Consider the following 22334-nt stretch of genomic DNA (forward strand, 5'->3'; position numbering starts at 1 on the left):
TACGGGGTTGGGGATTTAGCTCAGTGGTAGAATGCTTGCTTAGCAAGCACAAGGCCCTGGGTTAGGTCCTCACCTCTAAAAACAAAAACAAACTTTCATGACAATGTTTTAAAAATATTTTGAAAGTCAATGCAATACTGTTATCATATGTACAATTAACTTTTAACTTGCAATTGTTATTCTGATCCAGAATTGTTTTAAAAGGTGGTATTCTGACAAGTCATTCGAGGAGTGAAAAATTCATTAAGTCCTGATTTAGAACCAAAATTCTGATCTGATTATCCCAGGCCAACAATTTATCCACAGGATTGACCTTGTGTGTGTGTGTGTGTGTGTTGAATTAATTGCTAAAACTTATATTTTTTTTCCCTCTGGAAACATTAAGACTTAGCACCATTTTGGCCCTCTCATATCATGGGTTTATGTGAGGTACAGCCATTCACTTTTGAAGTATCCTATTCCCCAAAGGTCACCATTCTGAATGTCACTGTGACCCAGCCTGCTACACTCACCCTGGTTACCTGTCTTGCTCCAGAAAAAATTTGAGTTGGTGAAGTGCCTTTTAGCCATTAAAGAATAGAAGAGAAAGTAGGGGATCGTTTCTGGAGAAAAGCTGAAAAAGAAATGAGATCTGAGCATGCAGCTCAAACTTAGCACTAACCTGAACTCTTCTGTCCCCTTTTCCACCCACTTCTACTTTATTGGCAAACCAGAAACAATAATTTATCACTGAACAGATCAACCACTGTCAACACATGTATCAAAGATGGATCTAAATTCTATAGATTTTTTACTTTCTAAATATCTTCAAGTCTGACCATTCATATTTGTTTCCAACACTAAATCCATTCTTATCACCAGTATGAACAATACCACCATTGCTACCTGGGCCATAACCATCATTGCTACCTCCACTATCACCACCACTGTTATCACTATCGTCATTACCACTGTCCCCATCGTCATCACTATCACCATCACTACCTCTGCTGACGCCACCAGCACCATCACTAGCATTACCAGCCTCACCATAACCATCACTGCCTCTGTCATCACCACCATCCTCACCACTCACCGACTGCATCACGATTCCTGACATTTCTTCCTCCACAGATGTCTAAGCTCTTGCCATTTTGTGTCCAGATGATACTTCCAAATGATCTGCCCACATTTATTTTGGTCTCTCCTTAGTCTGTCACTGTGTTTAAAGTAGAGTTGACTGTGTATGTTTTTTTTCCAAAATGCTTACTTAAGAACCTTTCTTTATCTCAAAATAAAAACATGCTTATGAAGGATCGTGGGTTTCTACATGGAGACTCCAGCCCTATTTGCAGCCACATTTCCTGTCTTGCCCATCTCTGCTTTTCTGTATCAATGGTCTTAATATCCCTTTAGCCATCACTGCTTAGAATAGCGCTTCCCTTTAAACTCTCAAGTACCCGGAATTTTCTTAGTCATAATTCTTGGTATATGGTATGCCATAAATTGGTCAATGCCTGGCCTTCTTTAGGTTTGTATTTAAAATAGTTCAGCGAAGCTTCCAGAACTCCTGTCACCCAGGACATCAACGATAATTTACAGTTTGCTCTGTGACTCTTCTATTCTGGCCCCACCACTCCGTCACTGAAGTCATCTCCATTTCTCCACTTTGTCTTCGTTTTGTATTGCCCTTGTTTTATCTACACAGTGTGTGTCTTTTTGTGTTCAAGCTTTATAGAAAGGGTGGCACACAGGCTTTCATTATGCTGCCAGGGCTCATCACGGTAGCACTGGCAGCGGGGAGCCAGGCCTTTTATCGCTGTGTATGGTTTCGCTACAAGACTGTCCCCTGCCTGAAAAGCTCTTGGTTCTCCTAGAGCACTTAACCCCTGCTTGCCTTCTGATCTCCTCCCTGGCACCAGTTCCTCAGGAGATGTTCCTTCATAAGCAGCCCAGGGTCTTATTTTTTGTAGGATTTCAGGATGTCATGTGTGTCTGCTTTGGCGCCATCATTGTGGCAGCTGTATCACCTCATTCGTAAAGTTGTTTAGGATTTGGCTTCTTGCTTAACTGTGGGCTCCTGCGGGATGGGCATCCTGTCTGTACTTGGTTGCTATTAAATCCTCTAGATCCCAGGATATCATGAGAAAGCAAGAGAAGTTATTGCTTGGATGAAGGAATAGAGGAAAGGATGAATGATTAAAAGAAGTGCTTTTCTCTGTCAAACGATATACCTTACTAAACATTCTTAAAGATAAATGACTGTCAAGCTGGCCTTTCTGCTTGTCATATATATTTTAATATATTATTATTTGTTACTCTCAGACCGGGTATCATTGTTTAGCCCTGGCTGGTCTAGAACTGGCTATGTACACCAGGCTGGCCTCAAACTCACAGTGACTCTCCTGCCTCCGTACTGTGAGTGCTGGGGTTAAAGATGTGCTCCACCATGCCTGGCGTTTTTCATATTTTCAACATCACCATTATGCTTTTAGTCACCTAGGTTCAAATATTCTGATCTTAGGTCTAATGTTGATTGTCTGCTCATTTCTACTTTCTACCAAGAAAGATTCTTAATGCAATACTGCAACCCAGACCTTTGCGCTCCCCGGTGCATAGCCCAGGTTGGGAAAGGCAGCACACACACACACACACACACACACACACACACACACAAATGTACACACTTTCCAAAGAGTCCTTCCATCAATTTTTCAGTTCTACACAAACTTCATGCCAAATGCTACATTCCCCAAAAGGCCTGTCCAGATTTCCCAGGCAGAGGACCTGTTCACTCAATGACTGACACAAAATCATTTGCAAACCATCAAATACCCTTCTTAATGGGAAACATATGACTTTGCTCTCAGACCTGAGTTCCCTTCATTACCATCTCCTGTGTGAATTCAAGAAATGATACTCATTCTGTGTCTCTTTGTTATACGGGAATAACACCTACCAAACAATCTCAGTTGGGGGAATGGTGCTCACGTTAAAGAGAAATGGTGACTATGAGGGCTGAATTCCTTTCCACTAACCCCGTGTGTCTGATAATTTTGCCCTCACACTCATCTCTTAGTTTTTCCTTCAAAGAGTGCTGACCTCAAAGACTGTTTGTGGATAGGGTTAAATGAGGAAGAAGTAAGCAATTTTTATTTTTACTGCTTGTTTAGGAGTGGTTTCCTTATTCTGTCTTTTTTTTAAATTACATTTATTTATTTTATTTATTTATTTATTTATTTATTTTAAAGGTTTATTTATTTTTATTTTATGTGTATAGATGTTTTTCCAACATATATGTATGTGTGCCATGTGCATGCAATGCCTGTGGAGGCCAGCAAGGGGTGTGAGAGACCCTGGAACTGGAGTTACAGACTGTTGTCAGCCACCAGCTAGTTGCTGGGATTTCAACCTGTATCCTCCGGAAGAGCAGCCAGTGCTGTTAACCACTGTGCCACCACTCAGACCATTTTTTTATTATGTTTATTTATTGTTTTTGTGGGTGCATGCACTAGTCTTTCTTTCCACCACGTAGAATCTAAGTCATGAAATGAAACCAGGTAGTCAGGCTTGGTGGCAGGTACCTTTACCTGCTGAACTATCTTGCTCATCCTTGTTTTTGTGCTGTCTTGTTTGTTTGTTTTGAGATAGAGTCTTGCAGTATAAGCCCAGGCTGATCTGTAATTAATAATTAATAATTGTAATTAATAATTGTCCTGCCTTAGCCTCTCAAGAGTTCTCCTAGATGTGAATATCCCACTCTACCCCCCCACACACACACAGTTTGTAGCAATTCCCTCTAAATTGAACATTCCATCTGGGAGGAAAGCTCTTGTAGATGTTGAAAATAAACAACTCACAAGTATCAAGAAGTTCCTGAAATTTACAAGATACACACATACCCCTCGCTGTGGTTATATAAGTTGTAAGGACTACTAGGGAGAGGAAATAACCTATTTTCCTTCAAAGATAAAGCTTTTATGAATTGCCGCCCATGGAGGGTTTTTTTTTCGGGGATGCAGCAGCCTTTGAATCATCCATGTTCAAGTAACTCCTCACCTATACCTCAGTAGCAGTATCGGTTAACTAAGCTGGGGGCAAAGCTTTTTGTTTCTCATTAGTGTGCTAGCTCAAGCAAATAGATGTTTGTTCACATCTCCCCAGGAAGCCACACAACAGTCTCCTCCTTCTGCCTTTCTCTTTTCCTTGAGGTCCTCTGCCCCTCTATCCCTAATCCTCTCTCACCTACCAGTCTATAGGACCAAGTCATAGTCTCTGCCCTATGGGACGCATGGGGTAGAAGGGAATGTTGTGATAATCAGGAGCAGCCTGGCCCTTGTAAGTGCAGCTCCCTTTTTAGGACATTAGTAGGGAGTTATCTTCTGCACACAGCCATCAGGTTTTCCTGAGCGCTCATCAGTAATAGAGGTCATAACTCCATCTGCATCTGTCCCCTTTCCAAGACTCATTTCTCAACTGTTGCTGAACTTGGGCGGGAAATAAAGGAAATTGCTTAGTGACTTCCTAAAGCCACAAATGATAGTGATAAGGTCCTTATGTATACACAAGCAGTAGAACTTTCACGCCCCAAATACGGGATGACCTTCAAAGCAGTACCCCAAGGGAATTACATGCTGTTTTTCTCATTTCCCCACTGTCTTTCTGGTTCAAAACCTTTTGGATGTATCGTTGGAAGCTCTGATTTTACTTGAATATCTTTACTGACCTCAGGCCTCATCAGAAAAATACAGATTTGAGTTTTGAGAAGGTTATTTGGAACTTTGTCAGTGAATAACTGGGACAATCAGGAGAATTAAAAATAGTCCAACATGCTGTGCAAGGGAGCTATGTGTATAACAGAGAAACAGAAAGACAAAGAGACAGAAAGACACACACAGACAGAGATACAGAGAGAGAGAAGAGAGGAGAGAGCATGAATTTGAAAAGCATCCTGGAAATTCTAATGTAATAGTCACACTTTCAGAATAGCAAAAAGCTCCCAGAAATGACCACAGGGAAAGACAACACTCATTGGCTACCTAACCTGGGTGTGCTGATATTTTAAAACTTTTCACTGAGTGCTGGCTTCTCAAAAAGCAGAGGATGTTGAGTCAGAGCCTTGCTGCTCATTTCCTGTGTCCCCTTCGAAACACTGAGCATCTTTCAACCTCAGTGTTTTCATCAGCAAAATGGGATTAATGATTGTATCTGTCCTGCATACCTCCCCGGACCATGTTTGAGATAAGAGATACTCTCCACAGAGTCCAACCATAGCAGGCCACGTGGAGGCTGGTCACAGCACAGTAGTTGTCAGTATGATGGATGTTCCCCCTGAAGTGTGTTACGTCACACATGTACACACACACACACACACACACACACAGTTTGGCAGCAGACCTCCATTCTGAAATATCTTCTCATAAAGAGACTGAGGTCAGTATGAAGACATATTCCAGGATTCACATAAATCACGAAGGAGAATGCAAGAAAGCAGGATGCCTGCCAATGAGTCAGTAAGCACCATTTTCTGTAAATCACTTGATCTGTTTTGCACCATTTTCTGTAAGTCATTTGATTGTTTTGGCTTTCAGGGATCTGTTTCAAAAGAAAGAAAGAAAGAAAGAAAGGAAGGAAGGAAGGAAGGAAGGAAGGAAGGAAGGAAGAAAGAAAAGAGAAAGCTTATCAGGCATTAGCATTTTTTCCTACCTTGTCTTAACTACTTAGAGATACACCCCCTGTAGCCCTTTGCACCTGGTAGCAGTTAGGCCTTATTGAGAATTTACTGTGTTTTGGTAACATGTCACATACTTTGTACATTGGCAGTAGCTTGATGTGGTGGGTGTTACGTTGTCTCCATTTTCTATATGGGAACAGAATTAAAACATTTGAAGTAAATTGCAGAGGCCACACAGTTGGTAAACCCTGCAGCCAGCGGCGGAACGTGACTGGCATTCCTACGGTGCTGTTTCCACATTCCACATTCTCCTGCCTCAGAACACATAAATATGGATCCTGGAAATGCAAATCTAATCACACCTTTCTCCAACGAGTTTTGCTTTGAAGGCTATCGCAGGAGCTGGGGTGGGCTGTTTGTGTGTTCCTGGTGACTGACAGGCTCCCCCTGGAGACCACTTTAAAGGAGAGGGGATCACTCTTAAGTGCTGAGAAACGTGTTAGGGCAGAGCGTTTGGGCGAACTTGGAAGAAGCAAAGGCTTGAGGAACAGCACGCAGCACAGTTCATCTTTCAGTCAGCTAGCTGCTAGACGTTCCCAGGTGATGGAGATTTTTACCAAGCCAACCTCAAAACACGTACTTTGTCGTCTTTGGGGGAGGGGTGACATTTGCATGTGAGAGGGGGTAGGTAGACCCTTGTAAACCCAAGTGGAGGCCAGAGGGGGACATCCGACCTTATTCACTAGAGACTAAGCCTCCTCTCAGTCTCTACCCTCTACAGCACTGGATACAGGCATGCACAACCACAGCCAACTCTTTCCGTGGGTGCTGGGGATTTGAACTCAGGTCTTCAGGCTTGCATCGCAAGCACTCTTACCGACAGAGCCACCTCCCCAAGCCCTTCCTTAATCTTTAGCTGTTCTTTATTCTTCTATGAGCCTCTACCTCCCTGCAGGGCACCTAGCTTTTCTTCTCTTTGGAAGGATGGCTCTCTCTCTCTCTCTGCCCTCTTCAGCCTTCACTGTGCAGAAGTGAGATTCAAGACACCTGTGGCTTTGAATAACCCCTTCTATTAGATTCCACATACACGTCATGCTTTGTTTTCAGTTTGTCAACTAGGGAAGTCATTTTCCTTGGGGTGTATTGTCTGAGAAGCAAAGAGTGAAGCACCGATCCTGTATGTGTTCCCAGAGCTAAACATTACCCGACTTTGGAGAGCTCAGGGCGTGCTGGGGAGGAGAGGCTAGATCTTCCGGAGCTCTCCACGGCACTTTTATGTGCTTAGAGGGACCAGCGCATGGGCCACAGGTGAGAAACACTTGCAACCTTCAGAATGCTCCAGCAGCTACAGCGAGAAGAGGACAAGTGCACAGTAGCCTGGGGCTCCTGCTTGCTGCTTCCTGCTCTACCGTCGCTTGCTCTGATTGTGATAAACGCAGCACGCATTTGCCTGCTCCCTAAGATGTCAACCCGTCCACCCGCCCTACGCTGCCTGTCGTTGTCAAGGCCAGCTTCCATACTTCTGCAGGAAACCTTGCTAGCACCCCACCCCCACCACATATATGTGCCCTCTGGAATCTGCGATTATGTTACCTTATATGGCAAAAGTGGTATATGTATGTATGTGTGTGTGTGTGTGTGTGTGTGTGTTCAACTAACAATATTATGACATGAGAATAATGGATTGTCTGGGTGTCCTGATGTAAGCACAGTACTCTGTGTAAGCAGAGAGCAGGAGAGAAAGCATCATGATAGTGATAATAATGAGAAGACTGATGATTTTAGCATGGAAGACAGGACTACGAGCCAAGAAATGCCAGAAGTCCCTAGAAAAGCTAAAAGAAAAAAATCAAGAAAGACATTCCCTCATCAGAATCGCTTTTTCAAGATAGGGCTTTTCTGTGTAGCCCTGGCTGTTCTGGACTTGCTTTGTAGACCAGGCTGTCCTTGAACTCAGAGAGTTCCGCCTGCCTCTGCCTCCCTGAGTGCTGTGATTATGTCAGTGAAATCGAGGCTAACAGACACTTGTCTATTAGCATTCACGGCTGTACTAGTCACAAGGGTGAAAAGGTGTAAGCATCCTTCAGTGGACACATAAAATGTGGTATATCCATACAGGAGGATATTACTCAGCCTTAAACCGGAAATCCTGACATCTGGAGGAACCTTCAAGACGATGTTAAGTGAAATAATAGTCACCACAAGATAAATATTATGTGATTCCACTGAGTGAACATATCTCAAGGAGTAAACTTTGGAGAAACAAAGTCAGAAGAATACTGGTTGCTGGAGGACAGAGGTGAGGAGTAGTTCAGAAGTATGGAAAGTTCTGGAGCTGGGTGGTGGTGGTGGTGGTGAAGATACCGTGGCATGAATGCACAGATTGGTACAATGGCACTGAGCACATACAAAGGGTTAAAATGGGGCTAGAGGGATGGCTCAGTGGGTAAGAGCGCTTGCTATTCTAGAGCACACAGTTCTGAGCCCCCAGGTCATGTGGCCCATCACTAACTTCAACTCCTCAATCAGAAGCCCTCTTCTGGCCTCTGTGGGCACTGCACATACCTGCCATAAACTCTCTCACTCACACAATTTTTTAAAGGTTAAAATGCCAAGTGTATTGAAGTGCATGTAATTGGACTCAAGTGCGGTGAGGACAAAGACTTGGGAGAGGACTGAGGTAGGAGGCTCCTATCAGGAGGGTCTCAGGGTACTCTAAACAAGAGAGGGATGTGGGGCTGGCTGGGAGTGGAGGCTCTGTCCGTGGGCCTGCTGAGCCTTTCCTAGCGGCAGGTTTTTCTTTCTCCTCACCTAAGGGCAGTCACAGGTATTTACTGAGTTCTGTGGGACTGCTCTGGACATGCAGTTTTCAAGAAGGATAAAGCTTAGAAACACACTGGAGGAGACATTCAACAGTCAAGTTGAGGGGTCAGTGAGACAGGTGGCTGGATGAGGACACAGGAGCTGGGTGTAAGAATGGGTGAGAACCAGACATGTAATGAGGGCAGAAGTGAGGGCCCTGGGCAGAAGGAGTAGCCAACTTTGAGAACCTGAGCGAAAAAGGCCAGAGAGATTGGGGACTGATGCCAGGGAACCAGCGAGGAGGAGAGAGGCCTACAGAAATGCAGTCTCTCATACTTTGTTACAGCAACCTTAGAGAAACTGAAGTAGTCTAGTTGAAATCCTGAAATCCCACCTGACTTTGCCTGAATATCTTAAGACAGGACTCCCACGAAGGAGAAGTACCCCAAAACAATACCTCGGAACAGACATGCCTTGCTGGAGGTCCTTTGTCACCAGTGGGACCTTTCCTTCCTCAAACCTGATGTTTTGAGGCAAAGACTGCTCTCTGGCTCTCAGCATCATTAATTTCCACTTCTCTGTGGAGGAATCCAGCCAGTGGTTTATCGAGCACATGGCTACCCAGCTAAAGACTATTATTCCTGTTTGTGTTACAGCGGGAAATATATTGACGCATATGCTGGGCGCCAGGCCCTGTATTCTGAACCTTATACACAGATGGTATCAGTATCTGTGGATGGACAGTCTCTTTTCTTTATTATTGTTGGGGCTAGCAGAGGCTCCTGGGTGGGTCTGTCAGTTATTTTGTTTCCTTGCTAATGTTTACGGTTGAGTGAGTCCTTTGTCGGCTGACTTTCCCTGGGACAACACGGACAAACATCTAAATAGAGCGCCAACAGCAGACCACAGAAACCATCCCACCCACGCCAGTGACTTTACTAGGTTGGTTACTTAAGTGTGAGTGTCCGTTACTTTAAATGGCGCACGGATGATTCTCAGAAGCCGCATCACAGCAAAAACCTTTCTGAGTAGGAGCCTGACCAATTGCAGAGTCTTTCCTCACAGTTGCTACTACACATTCAGCCTGAGGAGAGGCCAACTTTCAAGTTCTGTCTTGTAACTTTCAGGGGGCTTCCTGGTCCTTACAGGTTTTATTTACTTCCTGAGCCTTGTATGTTTCTTTTACTTCCTGAGTCCTTTGAGCTTCTCTCCAGCTGGGGAATGTTTCAATTAAAAGGAAATTGCTTTACGGCATCTGGGCCCATTACATCATTTTAGCTGTCTCCCTTTACCTTCAAAATAGTCTTATTATTATTAGTTTTAGTTTAAAATTAAAATTAATTTTTAAAATTTTAAGTCATGGATGGTAGTGAAAGCCTGTAAAGCACTTGGGAGGTAGATGCAGGAGGTTCAGCAGTTCAAGGACAGTCTTGGCTACATAGCCAGGTTGAGGCTAGCCTGGGCTACATGAAACCCTATTTCAGAAGAAAGAGGGGAGGGGGATGTTGGGAAGATGGCTTAGTTTATAAAGTGCTTGCCATGCAAGCATGAGGACCTGAGTTTGATTCCAGGTACCCATTTCAAAAACCAAAGCTTGGGTGGCACACACCTATAATCCCAGCTTTCGGGGAGGCAGAGGTAGGTGGATCTATGTGAGTTGGAGGCCAGCCTGGTCTACAAAGCAAGTCCAGGACAGCCAGAGCTACACAGAGAAACACTGCCTTGAAAAGGAAAACAAAAACAACCCCGAGCCGGGTGGCAAATCCTCTCTGCAGCACCAGGGTAGCGGAGACAGGAGGATCCGTGAAGCAGAGACAGGTGGCCTCCTGAAGTGGAGATTGTTGGATTCCTGGAGGCAGGTGGGTCACTGGGGCTCACTGGGCCGGCCAGCGTAGCCACAGGCAGGCAGTGACCAAAAAGGGGACGTCCCAGTTCCACCTGTTCAATTCTAAGTGTCACAGCTGAGTGATAAAATCCTTCCAAGAGAAATTACAGTATTATAAAGCTTTTGAACGCTGCTTTGTCGAAAAGCTGCCCTGCAGGCCCCACCAAGGAAAACCATTTTGCGCTGAGAAATCTCTTGGGTTCCTTAAGTCCTACGTAGGATGCTGCTGCGGAGCCTAAAGTGAAGGCCTGTGCAGGGGGCGGGGGGGGGGGGATGGTTCTTGTTAGGGGCTCAAGCTCTTGGAGACAAACATGAGTATGCTTGTCTGGGCCTTTCCAGAAGGGGTTGAATTTGAATCCGAGCTTCTCAAGAGTCCTGTGAGATCCATGTGGGTTGGCTGAACCTTGAGAAAGGCCAAATGACTCTTTGACGGGGAAGAAAGTGAGTTGATGGAGGAGTGAAAGATCACCTGGATAATTGAAACCCTGGGCAGCTTTGAAATCGGCTTCTTGAGGAGCCGTGGGGACACGTGACTCAGTCCTGCCGCAAATGAAAAAGGGAGCAGAGAGCTGGCCGCGAAGGCCGATACGTGGGTGGGCAGGCTAGGTGGTGGTGTCAGGGAGCTAGGTGCGGGAGAGGGTGGGGAGCGGCTGAGTGCCCTCGGCCCCCTCCGGCCTTCGGGGATCAGTTGGAGTGTTAAGCAGTGGGCCCACTGGAGGGTGGACTTCACTGGCCCCGTTTGCAACGCCGGGGACCTTGCTCCGATGTTGTCATGGGGAAGTCATTGTCCTCCTGGCATCGGGTTACCTAGGCGAACGCCAAACAGCCAGTAACTCCAGCCCAGTGAGCAAGAGGCCGCTCCAGTGGCTGCCTTCACCCACCCGCTCCTTTCCCTCTCTCACTCCCTCCATCCCAGCGCTGCCTCCAGAAGAGGCAGCTGTTGTGGGGTACGGCCATGGCTCTTTCCTGCCTCACACTTTCAGAAGCATAGCTGGCCTTGGGGTCACGCCCATTCCAGTCAACATGATGGAAACAGGTCAGTTCTCAGTAGAGGAGCCCTTTCCACCCATTCTTACTTCATATATTAGTGCAAATTTCTTTTTTGAAAAAAAAAAAAAAAAAGCCTTGGCTGTTCTGGACTGGCTTTGTGAACCAGGCTTGCCTCGGACTCACAGAGATCTCTGCCTCTCCACGTGCTGGGATTAAAGGCGAGCACCGCCACACTCAGCTAGTGCAAATTTCTTAGTGAAAGAAGTTTGAAGCATCACTCTAGTGATGGTCAAAATCTGAAAAGGGAAATGAAGCCCTGGGCCGATTGTATGCAGTACAACCAAACAGTTCGACTAAGGCAGACTCTTGGTTGTTCAGAACTGATGGAGCTGACAAATCAAAAGTACCTGGCAATTCTGTTCAACCAGGGGGATTTCTGTGCAAGTCCTGTCAAATGCGGCCCCATGTTCCTTGCTGTGTAGACAAAGCCTTGAAGGGTAGAAATGAAAGAGGTTGTGCGACCCTGGTGCCCATTCCTGACCACGTGCCCAATATGGCATTTTATCGGCAGTGTGCGCTGTGGCCTGGCAAAAGCGGTTCTCAACCTGTGGGTCAGGACAGAATCCAGGGCCTAAAGCCTTCTAGGTGTGGTGATTGACATGAGAATCCCCTCTCCCACACACACTCCCAATAAGCTCATATATTTGAAAACTTGGTCCCCAGTCAGTGAAACTGTCTGTGAACGATTAGGAGGTGTGGCCTTGGAAAAGGTGTGGCCCTGGAGGTGGGCTTTGACATTTAAATTGTCCAAGCCATCCATGGTTAGCTTTCTCTCTGCTTCACGCCTGTGGATGTGAAGTAAGCCCTCAGAGGCTTCTCCAGCACCAAGCCTGTCTGCTGCCATGTTCCTTCCCATGATGCTCCTGGGCTCGAACCCTCTGGAACCGGGAGCCCCTAAATGGAATCTCTTTTTGATATGTCGCCTTGGTCGTGTGTTTTACCCCACCAATGGGAAAGTCACTAAGACACGAGGCAAGAACTTCACCAGTGGATTAATCTTTGAACCAGTAACTGCGGCAGGCTATGAGGTTCCTTTCTTATTGATGTGCTCCTGACTGGGTAGGAGGGCCCCAGAGTTGTGGCCATTGTTGGATTTCAGGCAGGTCCAAAACTGAAGGGAGTAAGATGCTAGGGTTGGCCCGCTGGGAATTAGCATGATGGCTGGGGCAGACAACAAGGAGAAAGGACTGGGGAAAGTGTGAGAAATGGAGCTTGTCTACACTCAGAGAACAAAGTCGGAGCCTCAGGAAGACCTATGAGCAAGCAGAGAGGAGAGGAGCCACCAGTAGTATAAAGCCTTACTTTAAGCCAGGGACCTGACAGTTTTGTACTGCACAGCTTTGATCCTGGAATTTGGGAGGCAGAGGCAGCTGGATCACTGTGAAGCAGAGGCCAGCCTGGTCAACACAGAGTTCCAGGATAGTAAGAGCTACATAGACTTTGTCTCAAAAGTAAAATAAAGCAAACCCTTATTTTTATACTACTGATGGTAGCTTAAACAACAACAGTGAGAGCTCAGGACGGTGAATCCAGGCATCCACCTCTGGAGAGCCTTACTGAATTGGTCTGGGCTTTTCCCTGAGCCCTGGGATTTCCCCAAGCTCAGTGTGTGCGATTCCATCCTGAAGCTAAGGTTGAGGTCTCAGACTGGCCCCAAAGCCCTTAGGACAAGAAGGCTGTATGTGTTATATCTCCCCTTACGACTGTTGAAAAATTGGACTTTCAAGGACCCTCCTGGTGAGTTCACAAGGAGAGAGAATCAAGTTGAAAACGGTGGAGGGTCTCAATACGGAATTTCCTAACTATGTTTTGGGGATGAGCTCAACGCCTCGGTCGTGGCGTAGCTGCTTGGCTCTGATAGTTGGTGGCTTAGAAATCATTCTGTCTCCAGGTGTCTGAGACACATGAAGCCCCCTTCTAACTGACTGGATTTTTCTTCTTCACTGGAGTGAATTGATCTGTTGTTTTGTCACAGCCTAGCTTAAGCCGGTGGGAGGGTGCCAGTTATCATTTGGAGAAAAGGTATCAATTTGAAGTACCAGAGACAGCGGGTGAATTGTGTTCGTGAAATAGATGTTTCGCTCTACTTTTTAATTTGCTCCTGTTTGAGTTAACTGAGATTTCTTCTTTATTTTTAAAGAATGACATTTATACAGCCGCTTAAACTGCCAATCTGTTACATAAACAGCCTTGTTTCCCTGAAGGCTAGCGCCGCCTAGAGGCCAAATGTGTGTAGCGTTTCGGACTCTGGTCAGGAAAGGACCCCGTGATTTGTCACTGTGTGGGTCAGGTGAAGCAAACTGGACTTTTCATCACGGCAGAGTTTCCTGAGAGAGGACAAAGGTGCCACAGAGGTCTCAAAGCCAGACATCAGTGCGACGAGGAGACGGGAAAAGCCCAAGACAAGAGATGCTTCTCTGGCATCAAATCCAAACTTCAGAGCCCGATAGAAGGGCTGAGCCCGGGTCAGGTGAGTTATCTGTGACCATCACAGACTGATGAAGGACCTCCGACCTTTTGCAGCTGAAGTCGTCTGAAATCTGAAGGACTTCCAAGCTTCTCCTATGAGGCAACAAATCCCTAAAGCCATGGGGTTTTGTTTGTTTGTTTGTTTTCTGATTCTGTTGCCCACCATTTAGCTGGCAGTAGCATGAGTGCTCGTTTAAAATCCCCTGTGCTCGCCCCGCACCCAAAGAAGCAGAGTCTATTGGTGTCCGGCTCAAGAACGTGAGTTTTAACAGGACAGCAGAAGTAGTCATTTGTATTGTGTTCTCCACAAGCCTAGGAGAGCCGCTGTCAACAGCAGTTGGATTGTTTTTATAATTAATGAGAGGTTGGGGGATCTTTTGGGAGATAACGTACCTTTAAGTGCCGAAAGAGGCCCCGGTGTGTGTGGTGGGCTTCAGAGCTTTTCATTTCCTCGTATATATACTCCACACAACCTCAGGCTGGTCTTGCACTGAGCTCTTGAATGTTATCAGCCTTTTCTCGGTGCTCCCCCTGACATGTCAGTGGGCCAACACTTTCTGACTGATTAGCACTGATGAGCAAGGCCCAATCCCCTGCTTCTCGACTCTTAGTGAGGATCAGAATGCCCCCGAGGGCTTGTTAAGACATAGAGTTCTGGCTTCCACCTCCAGGGACTCGGCTCTTAGGGTGTAACCTAGGAATCTGCATTTCTACATGTTCCAGAACGTGATGCTGATGCTACCCACAGGCCTGGGTACCAGCGATTCTCAGGCTTTATACATGATTGGAAATCTTTAAAACTGATTGGCAGGCCACATACTCTTCCAGCTTAGTCTGAACAGCCGGGGGCCTGGCTGTCAGCACCGTAACGTTTATCCCACATGCCTCCAGCGTGCAGCCGAATTGGGGGGGATCTTAATCTAGAACCACAATTCTCAAAATTGACCCCATGCTGGGCCTCCGTGCAGAGATCTTGATTCCGAATGACGTCGGTGGGGGCTGGGTACTGGGGGGTTTTGACAAGCGCGTTGACAGTGCCGAGCAGAGTGCCCGACCTTTAGAAACGCATGCCCGGATTGAGCTCTCCCCAACCAGAACTTCCGAATCAGCTGACCCAAGCTGTGGCCCCGGCATTTTGCAGGCTACCCAGTTACTCAATATTTTCCTGCGCACCCAAGGCTGAGATCCATCAGTTTGTACCTCCGTATCACCAGCAGAACTGAGTAAGCCACAAGTCCACTCTCTGGCTCACGGGTAGTGAATTGGAATGCCCAGGACCGGAACCAGGATACGTATGTTACACAAGGCTTGAATGGTATTCTGATGGATAGTCCCATTTTAAAACTGTTCATCTAAAGCACATTTTCCATTTTAACCATAGACTTTTGAGAAAGAAAAAAAAAAATCTTTGAAAACCATTATAGTTCAGACCGTTGGTAGTCTCATCATTTCTGTTAAAAAAAAAAATAGCAACCATTCTTGTGAACATGTAGCAAACAGTTGTTGTTTTAGAAATCTATACTCTGTTCTCCTTATTGTAACTTAGCAACTTGCATTTGGGGAGAGGTCTCGGAGCCATGGTCCGACTGTCTGGGTTCCTACGTTGAGGACACTGTTAAGCCACGATGTGTGCCCTTGTAAACGACAGGCCCCATGCCACTTCCACCAGGCGACAGAAGAGCAGGAAGGCAGAAGACTTTCTGTATATACCAGAAAGTCTATACCTGACAGCCAGGCGGCTAGCACCGTGGCCTTGAACTCCCACCCTGGAGACACGGACCCCTGCTCTTCATAAGCCACAGAGTTATTTTTATAGCCGTTCAAGCGTATAAAGGCATCAGAAATAATAACACAACTGTCTAAGCCAGACCTCACCTAACTCCAGTCTAAGGCGACCATCATGACTGCTGGGCTCCTGGTAACATGTGATTTAACATGCTTCTGGCTGTCCCTGATTTTCAAACACTGCCATCTTCCTTCCATGGGGGGGGGGGGATCACTGTGCCTTTCTTCCCCTTGCACAGGGCAATAAGGAACCCATTGTGCTTTTTCTCCTCTTTTCCCCAGCTTGAACAGACAGGAGTCTCCTGAGCTTTGGTGACCTGTGCTGGATAAAGATGAAAATCCTCCAGCATCTGTACTACCATGGACTCATGGGACACTATGAATTCAGGCTTTGGTGGCATCTCTCATGGTAGGCCAAGTGCTGATGTGTAGTGGGTCCCTGATGCACCTACTCAAAGGTCAAAACTGGAGAGCTCCCCAACTCCCCCAACATCCCTAAAGATCCATAGAAAGTTTCATTTTTGCCATCCCAGCAGCAGTGACACACACCTTAAACCCTAGCACTCAGGAGGCAGAGGCAGGTGGATCTCTGAGTTGGAGGCCAGCCTGGTCTACAGAGTGAGTTCCAGGAGAGCCAGGGCTGCAAAGAGAAACCACATCTTGCAAAACCAAAACAAACAGACAAACAAAAAAGAAGGGCCAGGTGTTGGTGGTGCAAACCTTTAATCCCAGCACCAGGGAGGCAAAGGTAGGCAGTCCCCTACGAGCCCAAGGCCAGCCTAATCTACATACTTTGAAGTGAGTTCAAGGCCAGCCAGGGGTACACATACAGTAAGGCCTTGTCTCAAGCAAACAAAAGACCCAAAGCAAACAAAGAGATTAAACAGAGGAGAGAGCTTGTTCCGGTGCCTGTATTCCAAAGTGAACTTTAGAGCAGACATTTCTGTACTGGTGATGGTCAACTCACAGAGATTCAGAGCCCATTCTTCATGCCAGTTTAGCGGCCCTGCTTCTTGCTCATTAGTGACGTCTCAAGACCCTCGTGGTTAGAGTCCCTGGAGGTTGGCATTTTCCTATAATGTCCGAGCCTGTTCCCTTTTCCTTAGATGGACAGCTTATGAAAACCACTGAGGAACAGAAGCAATGTGTACCTTCCAAACCTCTGAGTAATCCAAAATGTCTCTGCGCAGGCAGCCCTTCATAAAGTACAGATCGATTGAGAAAAAAAGTCTCTTTCCTTTGCTTGCCACGTCTGATGTCTCCTGATTTTTTTATATTGATTTAGTGTGTGTGTGTGTGTGCATATGTTTGAGTATGTGTGTGTGCATATGTGTGTAAATATGTTTGAGTATTGTGTGAGTGTGTGTGAGTATATATTTGTGTACGTGTGTGTATATGTTTAGTATGTGTGTGAGTGTATGTGTGCATGTGTTTATATATGAGTATGTGAGTATATATGTGTATGTATGTATGTTTGAGTATGTGTGTGAGCGTGTGTATGAGTATATATATGTGCCACCTGCATGCATTCATGTGCGCATTTGTGTGCAACATCAGACAGGTGGAAGGTGAAGGAAAGCTTTCAGAGTTGGTTCTTAATTTCACCATGTGGGATCTGGGGGCTGAACTCGGGTCTGCAGGCTTGGGGACAAGCAGCTTTGCCCACTGAGCCATACGGCCCTCACCTGACTTCTGGGCAAGGTAGAAGTGAGGGAGGTGGCCAGGGGAAGGCTTCTGCTGGCCAGTTACAGGAGAGCTGAGCGAGCTCGAGGCAGCCTTCTCTGTCTCCCGCGTGTTTGGGATAAACCCTCATCTTTCAAGCAGATCCTCCTTCTTTTCCTTGCCATGTTTTCTCCTGGGTCAGTGGTAAGACGCGGGAGCGAGGTGAGTGGCCTGTGTGCTCATCTCCACATCCTTGCTGTTGATGCTTTCAGGGGGAGCTGTTCCAATCTTCCCTGTAGACACCTGACCCGGTGACGTTGGTGCCAGAGCCCTCTGACGTTTAGAAGTGTTTATACACGGGTAGCGTCAGGCTGATCCTCGTCTGTTTGTTCCCTTACCATCATCTTGTCTTCCCTTTGCACAGGACAGGTTCTAGCTGCACTCTCTGCCCCACAGACTTGTACAACATGCTTTGAGACAACCCTGCTCTCTCTAAGCACCTTTGAGGCTGCATGGATCCTGCTGCCCACCGTGACTTATTTCACACCTTCTTTTTTTCCGATCAAGCCCGTAGCAATTCCTCATTCATTCTTGGTTTCCTCCAGTTCATCTGAAATAGTTAATGTGAGACCATGCAACGTGCCAAGTGTGCATAAACTGACCGAAAGCCTCCACAGGCTCTCTATGGTGCTCCTACCCAGCGATTACATCCATGCCTGGGTAAGCCCCTTTCCTTCTCATTGCTAGAAACAGACATTCCATTCTCTAAGGACCATGCGTTCGCCCTGACACAATAGTTCAGTGGGTCCTCACTCTCCCAGCATGCCCTTTTAATTTAGCATCCCGAAAGGCCTTTCCTACCCAGGATCCACATCTTTTTCCATTCCTTTTTAAATCTCACCTCACTTTTCACCTCATCTTTAGAACAAAACTCCTGATAAGATTTTGCTATTCCCATCATGTTACATTTCTCTGTGGTACCATTCTTCTCTCATATATCACTCTTGCACAGAAACTGCTTTCTTCAAGGCCACCAATAGCCCCCACCTGGCTAAGTGTGTTATCAAGTCTCAGTCTCCATGCTATTTAATGTCGGCAGCCTTTGGGCGCATTTTCTTTTTGATACACTTTACTTGGATCCCTGGAAATCTTCATTTTCTTTTGACTTCCTTCCTTCCTTCCTTCCTTCCTTCCTTCCTTCCTTCCTTCCTTCCTTCTTTCTTTTCTTTTCTTTCTTTCTTTCTCTCTTGAGACAGGGTTTCTCTGTGTAGTCTTGGCTGTCCTGGAACTCACTCTGTAGACCAAGCTGATCTTACAGAGATTCACCTGCCTCTATCTCCCTGAGTGCTGGGATTAAAGGTGTGTGCCACCACACCTGGCTTCTTTATCTATGATTCTTTGACTCTCTGGCATCAGGTAGGCTGAGCTCCACCCTTAGGCCTCTCTGCTTCTCTTCTCTCTTAAAATGAATTCAGCACAACAGTGTTCTTATCTAGTCTCCTGGCTTTAAGTATCATTATGTTAATAACTCCCAAGTTCCTTGAGTCTTAATATCTGTGAACTCTAGATTTGAGCATCTGTCTAGTCCACAGTTTGATTTGTGCAATCTATAGGCATCTCAAACCTGGCGTTTCCATAACTGAATCCCCCATTCCCAACAGGCTCTTTCCCAGACTTCCCTATTACAAGAAGTAGCATTTCTATCCTACTTCCCATGACAAAATAGCCATTGTCTGTTCTTATCTTGCCGGATTGGCAAGGCCTGCCCATCAGCCAGTCTTGTTAACTCTACCTTCAGAGCATATCCAGAATCCACACTCTCACTGTCATTACCTCTGCACAGTGGTCCAGATCCCACTGTGCCTTACTTGGGTTTGACACTAGCCACCAAATTCCAGCTTTCAGTCTTGCCTTTCAGTCTGTTCTTGATAAAATAGTCTTTAAGCCAGTGTGAAATTAGATCACTCCTTTATTTAAGCTTCATCTTAGAGTAAAAGCCACTGTATATAAGATCCTTTGCCTTTGGACCCTCATCCCTTTCCACAGTGAGCTTTGTCCTCCTCTGAGCTCTCTGGCCTGATTTCCTGTCACTGCCCCTCCATCACTCTGCTTTTCTTACTGGGGTACCAATGACTTTGGTCATTTGCCCAGTCATCTCTTTCATATTAGTTGTCTCTATAATGATGTTAGTTAAAAATCACAGACCATCTCAAGTTCTACCTTCCTAGCTTTTTTTTTCCTTTCTCTGTAATGTTTTCTTACCATTTTGCATGCATATTCCACATTTATTTACTATCTGGATCTTCAGTTAGAATGGATATTAGAGCGTTTTCACTGGAAGGCACTTCATATTGTCTAGTTCATCATATTGTATTTAATAGTCACTAACCCATGACTGGGGGTTTGGCCTAGAAAGGAGGAAATAGGGTTTGTGGATTTAAAAACCCCACCTTGTTAATGACAAACATAGCATGTTAGATATAAATATTTATTTCCATTTCTTCCCAAAGTCATTTCTAAATGTCATGTTATGAAATAACATTTAAAATTTAAAAGCCAAAGTTTCATGCATTTTTAAAATATGGATTACCTCACTCAGAATGATCTTTTCTAGTTTCATCCATTTGCCTGCAAATTGCATCACATCTTTGTTTTTAATAGCTGAGTAGTATTGCACTGTGTAAATGCACCACAATTTCTCTATCCATTCTTCAGTTGAGGGACATCTGTGTTGTTTCTTGTTTCTGGCTATTATGAATAAAGCCGCTACAATCATAGTTGAACAAGAGTCCTTGTTGTCTGGTGGAGTATCTTTTGGATATGTCTAGGAGTGGTAGAGCTGGATCTTGAGATAGATGTAGTCCCACTTTTCTGAGGAACTTGCCAACTGATTTCCACAGGGGTTGTACATGTTTGCACTCCAACCAGCAAAGGAGGAATGTTTCCTTCGCTCCACATCTTTGCCAGTATGTGCTGTCACTTGAGTTTTTTATCTTAGCCATTCTGACAAGTGTAAGATGGAATCTCAGAGTCGTTTTGATGTATATTTCCCTGATGACTAAGTGAATCTTTGATTCACTTGGATTTAAGTTTTATGTAGGGTGATAAATATGGATCTATTTGCATTCTTCTACATGGAGACATCCAGTTAGACTAGCCTCAGTTGTTGAAGATGCTTTATTTATTCCATTGTTTGGTTTTGGCTTTTTTTGTCAAAACTCAAGTGTCCATAGGTGTTGTGGGTTTATTTCTGGGTCTTTGATTCAATTCCATTCATCTACCTGTCTGTTTTTACGCCAATACCATGCAGTTTTTATTACTATTGTTTTGTAGTACATCTTGAAAGCATGATGATACCTCCTGAAGTCCTTTTATTGTGTAGTATGGTTTTAGCTATCATGGTTTTCGTTTTTTTTTTTTTTTAATTTTCCCATATGAAGTTAAAAATTACTCTTTCCAGGTCTATAAAGAATTGTGTTGGAATTCTGATCAGAATTGCATTAAAGATCATCCTGAATGAGGTAACTCAGACCAAGAAAGACATGCTCAGCATGTACTCACTTATAAGTGGACATTAGCCATAAAGTACAGGATAACATGCTACAACCACAGTCCCAAAGAAGCCAAGGAGGGCCCAAGAGAAGATCCGTGAAACTCATTCAGAAGAGGAAATAAAACAGACACATGAAATAGATGGAGAGAAGGAGCTTTGTGGGAGAGAGAGCAAGGCAGGGTAACAGGGGGCAGAAATCAAGTGTAGGGAGAGTGAGGGGGGAAGACACAGAGTGAGAATGAAAAAAAATGGTGACACAGTGGGCATCTCTGGTACAGAGGAGGCTCCCAGGAATCTATTGGGGGTGACCCTAGGGTCACTTTGCTAGGGTAACCCTAACAGCAGGGGGTAGGGGGTTCGAAGTTACCACCTCTTGTAGCCAGGTAGGACTTCTAGTAGAGGGAAGGGGACACCAACCCACCCTTAAAACCTTCAGCCCCAAATTAGTCTTGCCTACAAGAAGTGTAGGATTAAAGATGAAGCAGAGATTGAGGGGAGGGTCAACCAATGACTGGCCCAACTTTAGACCTACGCCATGCAAGAGACTGAACCCCTGAGAGCATTGGTCATACTTTGCTGTGCTTGCAGACAGGATCCTAACATAACTGTCATCTGAGAGGCTTCATCTGGCAACCGATGGAAATGGATGCAGAGAGCCACAGCCAAACAATAGGCTGAGCTCTGGGAGTCTTGTAGAAGAATTGGAGGAAGGATTGAGGCAGCCAGAGGGGTCAAGGACACCACAAGAAGACCTACAGAGGAAGCTGACCTGGGCCCATTGGGGCTCGCAAAGACTAAACCACCAACCAAAGAGCTTGCACGGGACAGACCCTAGACCCCCTGCACACATGGAGCAGATGTGCAGACTGGTCCTCATGTGGGTCCCCTAGCCGTGGGATTAAGGGATACCTTTGACACTATTCCCTGCCTTCGGATCCCTTTCCCTTAGCTGAGCTGCCTTGTCTGGCCCCAGTGGGAGAGGATGAGACTTGATGTATCGGGGTGGGATGGTAGCCTCTCTGTGAGGAGAAGGAGATGGGGAATGGGGGGAGTGTAAGGGTGGGACTGGGAGGGGGATCCAATCAGGCTGTAAAAGAAAAAAAAGACAGAAAAACTAAAAAATAAAAAAATATGGAGGTAACCACCAAAACATAAAGCAAAAAGAGTTTGAAGTACTTAACCCCAGGGAGTGGGAATTTAAAGAAAGAAAGACACCGGACACAGGACTATGTGGTTGGTATTTGGGGTTTCTTGTTGTTTCTTGTTGTTTTAAGCAATTTAACTACAAAAAAAAAAAAAAAAAAAAAACCACTGCTTTGATAAAAAATAAAATTTAAATTCAAAAGGAACATTCAATATCCTAAAGAATGAATAAAATACAAGGGGCTCTAGGATATTTCTTTCAAAGCACTGAGATCTAGAAGTCAGAAAATACATACAGACACAGAGGAGCTGGATATTACGGTCAGCTTCCT

The 22334-nt window shown here is 45.5% G+C and overlaps 1 long non-coding RNA gene across 1 annotated transcript; it reads left to right on the forward strand.

Moving 5' to 3' along the window:
* Positions 1–15926: 15926 nt before the first annotated feature.
* LOC132647198 (uncharacterized) lies at positions 15927–21610 on the forward strand. The gene is made up of 2 exons (XR_009585523.1): positions 15927–16053; positions 21448–21610. It is a non-coding gene; the product is annotated as an uncharacterized LOC132647198 (long non-coding RNA).
* The last annotated feature ends 724 nt before the right edge of the window (positions 21611–22334 follow it).

Source organism: Meriones unguiculatus, chromosome 1 (genome assembly GCF_030254825.1).
Source record: "Meriones unguiculatus strain TT.TT164.6M chromosome 1, Bangor_MerUng_6.1, whole genome shotgun sequence".
Classification (NCBI taxonomy): Eukaryota; Metazoa; Chordata; class Mammalia; order Rodentia; family Muridae; genus Meriones; species Meriones unguiculatus.